This window comes from Sorex araneus, chromosome 2 (assembly GCF_027595985.1).
Source record: "Sorex araneus isolate mSorAra2 chromosome 2, mSorAra2.pri, whole genome shotgun sequence".
Classification (NCBI taxonomy): Eukaryota; Metazoa; Chordata; class Mammalia; order Eulipotyphla; family Soricidae; genus Sorex; species Sorex araneus.
Window position 1 is genome coordinate 130,859,246 of NC_073303.1, and position 7,383 is coordinate 130,866,628.

A 7,383-nucleotide genomic window follows, 5' to 3' on the forward strand; every position below is an offset into this window, starting at 1 on the left:
GAAAGAGTAAAGTGAAAAATGTCTGCCACACAGGCAGAGGGGGAGTGAGAAGGGGGTTATGCGGGGGTTTGGTGGTGGATCAAATATGAAAACTTTGTAACTGTATTTCACAGTGATTCAATAAAAAATAATTTAAAAAAAAAAGAAATTACTCCTGATTGTGCTCAGGGATGCCAGAGATTAAACCTGGGTTGACCAGATGCAAAGCGAGCACCCTACTCCAGCCCCTTAAAATTTATCTTAAAGATGATATACTTAGAAAGGTTAAAGTATTTATGCAAGGCCTCACTCAAACCCTTTGTCATGTCATAGTTTTTGAAAGTAGATTCACTGTCACTATATCACTGTCAACCCAGTTTGATCCCCAGCACCCTACAGTCCCCTGAGCTCCACTAGGAGTGAGCCCTGAGTGCAGGAAACAAGAATCACATAAGCATGTGGTGCTGAGAACATGACATTCAAGCTACATTTTTTAAAAAAGCATGGCATGTTAGAGACCATGGCAGATGCCCCCTTCCACTGTTCCAGTCTGGGTAAACCACTGGGGGTCCTTACAGGGCTCATTCTACTCTCACTCCTGTTCATGGGGGTTTGCTGCAGAGAACAGATAGAAAGCCAAGTCAGTAGCGGCACACAGGGCAAAGTCTGAAAGCAAACACACCAGCTCCCAGTGTCTGCTCTGTGTGAAGTCACACAGGAAGACAATACATGGGGAAATACATGTCCAGCAGGAAGTGTGTTAATGACTCAGCACCTGAGGGTTTTACAGGAATCACAAAGGTTCCTTTTCCGTAGCATGTTTGAAAGTTGCAGACCCCTCAGAAGCAAATCAAAAGTTCAGCATGAACCCTGATGTTTAGACTAATAGTTCAGAGCCAGTGAGTCATTCTTCCCAGTTTATCACTTCTAGGAGCCTCAGGCTTCTTCCCCAGCTCCTTCTCCAGAGGCGTCAAAGCTTTGCAAGTGGAAGACAATGAGAGCAGTCTTGGGGCTGTCATAGTGATACATTTAATAAAACATAGGCAGGTGTGTCAACTGAGAGTAACAAAACATGTGTGGGCTGTAACCCTGGTAGAGAAAGCAGGGCATTTGCTTACACACATTTGCTTGCACACAACTGACCAGGTTTGATCCCCGGCACCTCATACGGTCCCTGAGCCCTGGCAAGAGTGATCCCTGGGGGCTGGAGTGATAGCACAGTGGGTAGGGCATTTGCCTTGCACAGGGCCGACCCGGGTTCGATCCCCAGCATCCCATATGGTCCCCCAAGCACTACCAGGAGTGATTCCTGAGTGCAGAGCCAGGAGTAACCCCTGAGCATCGCCGGGTGTGACCCAAAAAGCAAAAAAAAAAAAAGTAATCCCTGACCTCAGAACCAAGAGTAAATCCCGAGCACTGCTTGGTGTGGCCCTAAAACAACTAAAAAAAAGAAAAGAATAGAGCATTTCTGAGAGTTATCTTTAAAATATTAGAGAGGTGCCATGTTCATGGGTCAGAAGACACGACTGTGTTAAAATGTCAATTCTCTACTAACTGATATAGAGATAACACAATTACAATCAAAATTTCCTTTTTGGGGCCTTTTTAGGATAGAAATTAATAAACACCTAAACATTTGTTTGGAAATGCAGAAGACTGAGAAAAGCCAAAACAATTTGTAAAAGAGCAAAGATGAGGGCTGGAGCGATAGCACAGCAGGTAGGGCGTTTGCCTTGCACGCGGCCGACCCCAGTTCTAATCCCAGCATCCCATATGGTCCCCTGAGCACCGCCAGGGGTAATTCCTGAGTGAAGAGCCAGGAGTAACCCCTGTGCATCGCCAGGGGTGACCCACAAACAAACAAAAAAAAAAAAAACAAGAGCAAAGATGAAGAACTTATATAACTTGATTTAATGATTTACTACTATAAACCTACAATCGTCAAGATCACATGATGTCATAAAGAAAGAGTCAGACATATATATGATAAAAGGAACTTGCAAGGTAGGCTAATAACAAATGCCCAAAGGCCACAGAAATGAAACACTGATCTCTAGTAGGAAGCCAGCTATGCTCACCACTATACTACCAACGCTTTTTTGTTTGTTTGTTTTTTGTTTTTTGGGTCACACCCAGCGATGCTCAGGGGTTACTCCTGGCTTTGCACTCAGGAATTACTCCTGGCGGTGCTTGGGGGACCATATGGGATGCCAGGGATAGAACCCCGGTCGGCCACGTGCAAGGCAAACGCCCTACCCGCTGTGCTATCGCTCCGGCCCCCACTGTTCTCTAGTAGGAAGCCAGGGGAGGGGTTGGGGAGATGGTAGGGCAGTGGTGGAGGGAAATGGGCCTCAGGGGGGAGGAGATAGTGCTGGATTGTGTCAGGCTTGAAACTTACCAATAACAGTTTGTAAACCACTGCCTAAAATAATTTAACTGAGGCACCATGATTTACAAAGTTATTCATAGTTTAGTTTCAGGTATACATTTTCTAACACTTATATCATCACCAGTGTCAATATTCCTCCACCAAATGACCCATTTCTCTCCTACCCCCCAGCCTGTCTCCTTGACAGGAACTATTCTTGTGGATGGGGACACATCCAGTAGTGCTTGGGGCTTACTCCTGGCTCTGCACTCAGGGATCACCCCTGGCTTCAGGGCATCATAAGGGGGTCGAAGATAAAACCTGGGATTACGTTTTAGCAATAAATGAAGCAAATTAATAATACAGCCACATGAATACTCAGAAGTAAGCTCTGGGGATGAGGTTCAGTGATAGAGCATGGTGATGAACAAATAAAACAGAAAAATTATGTGGGACAAAAGAATCAGATACTGAAGAATGGACATTGTATGACTGAACTCCAGAAAATGGGCTGGAGGATAGTCCAGTAGGCAAGTGGGCTGCCCCAGGCTCGATCCCTAGCACACTAGAGTGGTTCCTGAGCAGAGAACCAGGAGAAAGCCATGAGCATCACCATGTGTGACCCCAAAACAAAAAGAGATCCAAAAAAGACTAAGCTATGTGGGGCTGGAGAGATAGCACAGCGGGTAGGGCGTTTGCCTTGCACTCGGCCGATCCGAGTTCAAATCCCAGCATCCCATATGGTCCCCTGAGCACGGCCAGGGGTAATTCCTGAGTGCAGAGCCAGGAGTAACCCCTGTGCATCGCCAGGTGTGACCCAAAAAGCAAAAAAAAAAAAAAAAAAAAAAAGACTAAGCTATGTGGGCAGAACCAAGGTGAGAATGGTTAGAAAAAGGCACAAGGAAACTCTCCGGGGTAACAGACACGCTCTACATCTTGTGGTGGTGGACAGATGGTTAAGACATTGGTCAAGACTCATCGAATAGTTCACTTAAAATGGGTAGCACTGTAGCACTGTCCTCCCGTTGTTCATCGATTTTCTGAAGCAGGCACCAGTAACGTCTCCATTGTGAGACTTCTTGTTACTGTTCTTGGCATATCGAATATGCCACAGGGAGCTTGCCAGGCTCTGCCATGCAGGTGGGATACTCTCAGTAGCTTGCTGGGGGCTCTGAGAAGGATGGAGGAATCGAACCCAGCTAAGCCGCGTGCAAGGCAAACACCCTACCGCTGTACTATCGCTCTAGCCCAAAATACTTCCTTAAAATGGGTGCATTTTATTAATATAATCAATTGCCTGTATTCTACTTTTGTCTTGTTATCAGAGAATAAAAGATAGTTTGGGGCTGGAGTGATAGCCCATCGGGTAGGGCGTTTGCCTTGCACACGGCCGACCCGGGTTCGAATCCCAGCATCCCATATGGTCCCCTGAGCACTGCCAGGGGTGACTCCTGAGTGCATGAGCCAGGAATGACCCCTGTGCATCTCCAGGTGTGACCCAAAAAGCAAAAAAAAAAAAAAAAAAAAAAAGATAGTTAACCAGAGGCTAAAATATTAAGCAGCAGAAGAAAGGGTCTTATAAAGGGTCTTATTTAAGAATCTTATTTAACCTTTATCTTTTTTTTTTTTTGCTTTTTTTTTTGGGTCACACCCGGCTACACACAGGAGTTACTCCTGGTTCTACACTCAGGAATTACCCCTGGCGGTGCTCAGGGGACCATATGGGATGCTGGGATTCAAACCTGGGTTGGCCGCGTGCAAGGCAAATGCCCTACCCACTGTGCTATCATTCCAGCCCCCTAACCTTTATCTTATTTTATTTATTTATTTTTATCTCAGGGCTGAGACCACTTAATTTGGCTACACTATTTATGGTAATCATTACACCTACGTAACCTGGGATAGGAAGCAACTAGAAATGAATGAGGCCTGAGTAGAGCCAACACTCTAAGCTTCCAGGAGGTCAGAGATTTTGTTTTGGTTTCAGTTACACCCAGCAGTGCTCAGGTGACCAGATGGCTCAGGGGACCCTATGGACATATACTCCAGCCCTCTTGCTCTCTCCTCCCTCAAGACAGAGACCCAAGGCAAGGTGAGTCTTGTGTGGTCCTCACTACTTCTGGAGAACAACTCTGTGCAATACTGCTTTTGGAACAGGGAGACTCCTAATTCCTATCTTCTTGCATGTCAACTGTCACTTCTGGGCCCAAAGATGGAGCCAGAAAAAGCACGTGTCTCTCTCTGCTGACCAGCTCTAGTTCAACACTTCTGAGAAGACAGGAAGTACCTAGGGTGACCTTTGGACATTTTGTGGGTAGAGTTGGATGTTTATTAAGCAGAAAGATTCCCTGGTGAGTAAAGCAATGGGTATTCACAGAAGAATCAGCAGCCCAACAGTCACTGAGCATTTGATGACTTGCGCAACTTCATAACTTACCAAGGAACCAAGGAATGAATGCAAGTGTAGTCGGAAAATGGCCCATACAGAGAAAGCTCTTAATATCCAGCGGGTGACAGTGAAACCAAAACCACAATGAGATGACAAAATCTACTTGGTTGGAAAAAAATGAATCAGTCTGGCAATACCAAGTGGTGTAGAAGACACAGGACATATTGCTGAGAGATGGGGTCAGTTATTCAATCAATCCGCGTTGTATTATGAAGCTAGAAATGTGTATTCCTACGATGTAGGGAGCCATTTTACCTTACTGATCTTATCCTGTCACTATTTGTTTATCACTAGCTAACCACATGCCACACCTAGCAAAGGTTGCCACTCCTAATCTTACTGATTTTATCCTATCAGCATTTCTATTGGGGGTCCTGGCATGCATACTATACCACCTCCTCCCAGCAGGGAGGTATAAATACTGTAACTGCCATAGAATAAACGCCTTTTCTCCCTCCTCCGGGCTCTGCGTCTGTTCATTCGGCTGCGTCCCCTTCTCAGCCCCACAAAGGGTTCTCCCTGCTGAACAGAACGAGACCTCCACATCGACCTCCACACTGCAACCCAGAACTCCACACCTAGGTAAGCTCAGGATAAGCTTCTGCATATCTCTGCTGGCAGACAAGTCCAAGAATGTCAGCGGTGTTAGTGTTCATGTTCGCAACCAAATGTCCACAGATGAAATGATGAATACACACATGGAGCTGGCACAGTATAAAAGTGCACACTCATCAGATGAAAGGATAACAGCCATGTGGAGCTGTTTGTCATTAACTTTTCTCTGTCCATAGTGCAATACAGTGAGAATTTAATCACAATGAAGCCTAAGTTTGGAAACTCAGTGCTCACCAGCACAAAGTGGGAGGCTATTGCAACAATGTTGCAGTTTTACTTGACAGTCTGAGGCATTTCTCTCCCAGAAGAAATACACTTTTTTGGGGAGGATCACATGACTGTCTCCGGAGGTTTTTTGTTATGGCCTGCCGGAGAGCAGCCTGTTCAACCCCCTTTTATTTAGTAGGTTGATGTACTAACCAATGATATTCAGCCACATAGGCAGAATATGCAAATTAACTTAGCCAACGGAAACAATATCAAAGTCAGTTAAAGTAACAGTAATAGTAACAGAAAAGGACATTTACATCCAGGCCTAGCTAAGCCTGAGATTATGGGATGTTGTATACCAACAGGAGGCTCAGCATTCTTGGCACTGACATGCCACTATCAGACCAAAGCTGCACACTTACAGTGAGAGAACTGACCCCACCTCCAGGATCAAATCCAAACTCTGCCTAGACCTCCAGACCCTGGCAACTGCAGGGCCACGCTCTGCCTCTCCTACCTGCTGTGCACACCAGCTGTCTTCAGCTCCTCCGCTCCAGTCTCTGTCCACTGCCATCCCAATTTCCTTTAGCTTGCCCAGTTCCTCCTCACAGACTCGCTTTCAGAAGTCATCCCGAGACTGGCACTTACCCACTGATAGTCACTGTGTGAGTGAGCTGTGAGCCCCTGAGCAAAGCTCTTGATGTTCACTACCTGGATATCTGGCATGGCGTAGGGACATGCACAGTGCTCCATCCACCCTGGCATAGCGTGACCAATGTCCAGTGCTCTGTTTACCCTGACATGGTGTAGGCACACACTTGGTGCCCCATCTACACTGGCAGTAGAGGAGAAGAAAGAGGAAGATAAAGAAAATTAAAAATTTGACCCAAAGAGATGTGGACAGGATAAGCAGTTTATGAGACCGTTCAATCCAGAACGCTGGCTCTGGAAATGGACAGAGTACTGGTGTGCCTACGCCATGCCAGGGTAGAAGGAGCACTGTGTCTGGAGGTGGAGTGCTGCCCCCTAGGGGCCGTGCCTCTGCTCTATCTCCATCCCCTCCCTCAGAAGAGGTTGCTCTCTGAAAGCCCCTTAGAACAATAAAGATGATGATTATCATAACTTAAGGTCCTCAGGCATTTGACAAGAGACCGTTATTCTCCATCTGATGCTAACTGGTTTTAAGCAATAAATATTGTACATGGAGGACAGTTGGGCTCTCAGTGCATGAGGCTGTTAGTCCTGACCCCTTGCATCCCCTCTCTTATCCTGACCTTTTTTTTTCTCTTTTTGGGTCACACCTGGCAATGCACAGGGGTTACTCCTGGCTCTGCACTCAAGAATTAATCCTGGAAGTGCTCAGGGGACCATATGGGATGCTGGGAATCGAACCTGGGTTATCCGCGTGCAAGGAAAACATCCTACCTGCTGTGCTATCACTCTAGCCCCTTCCTGACACTTCTTAATCTTCACGGCGTCCCTGTTTCAGGCCTGTTCATCCAGGGCTGGACGCTGACAAAAAGAAAAGACACGAAGCCTGCAGAAGGTGAGGACAAAGGAAAGAACTGAAGGTTCCAGACTAAAGTTCTGGGTGCCTGGGGGCAGGGCACACACGGCAATGCTCAGGGGTTACTCCTGGCTCTGCACTCAGGAATCACCCCTGATGGGGCTTGGGGACTATATGGGATGCCAGGGATCAACCAGGTACAAGGAAAGTGTCCTATCCACTGTAACATCTCTCAGCCCTTATGTAAACTTGAGG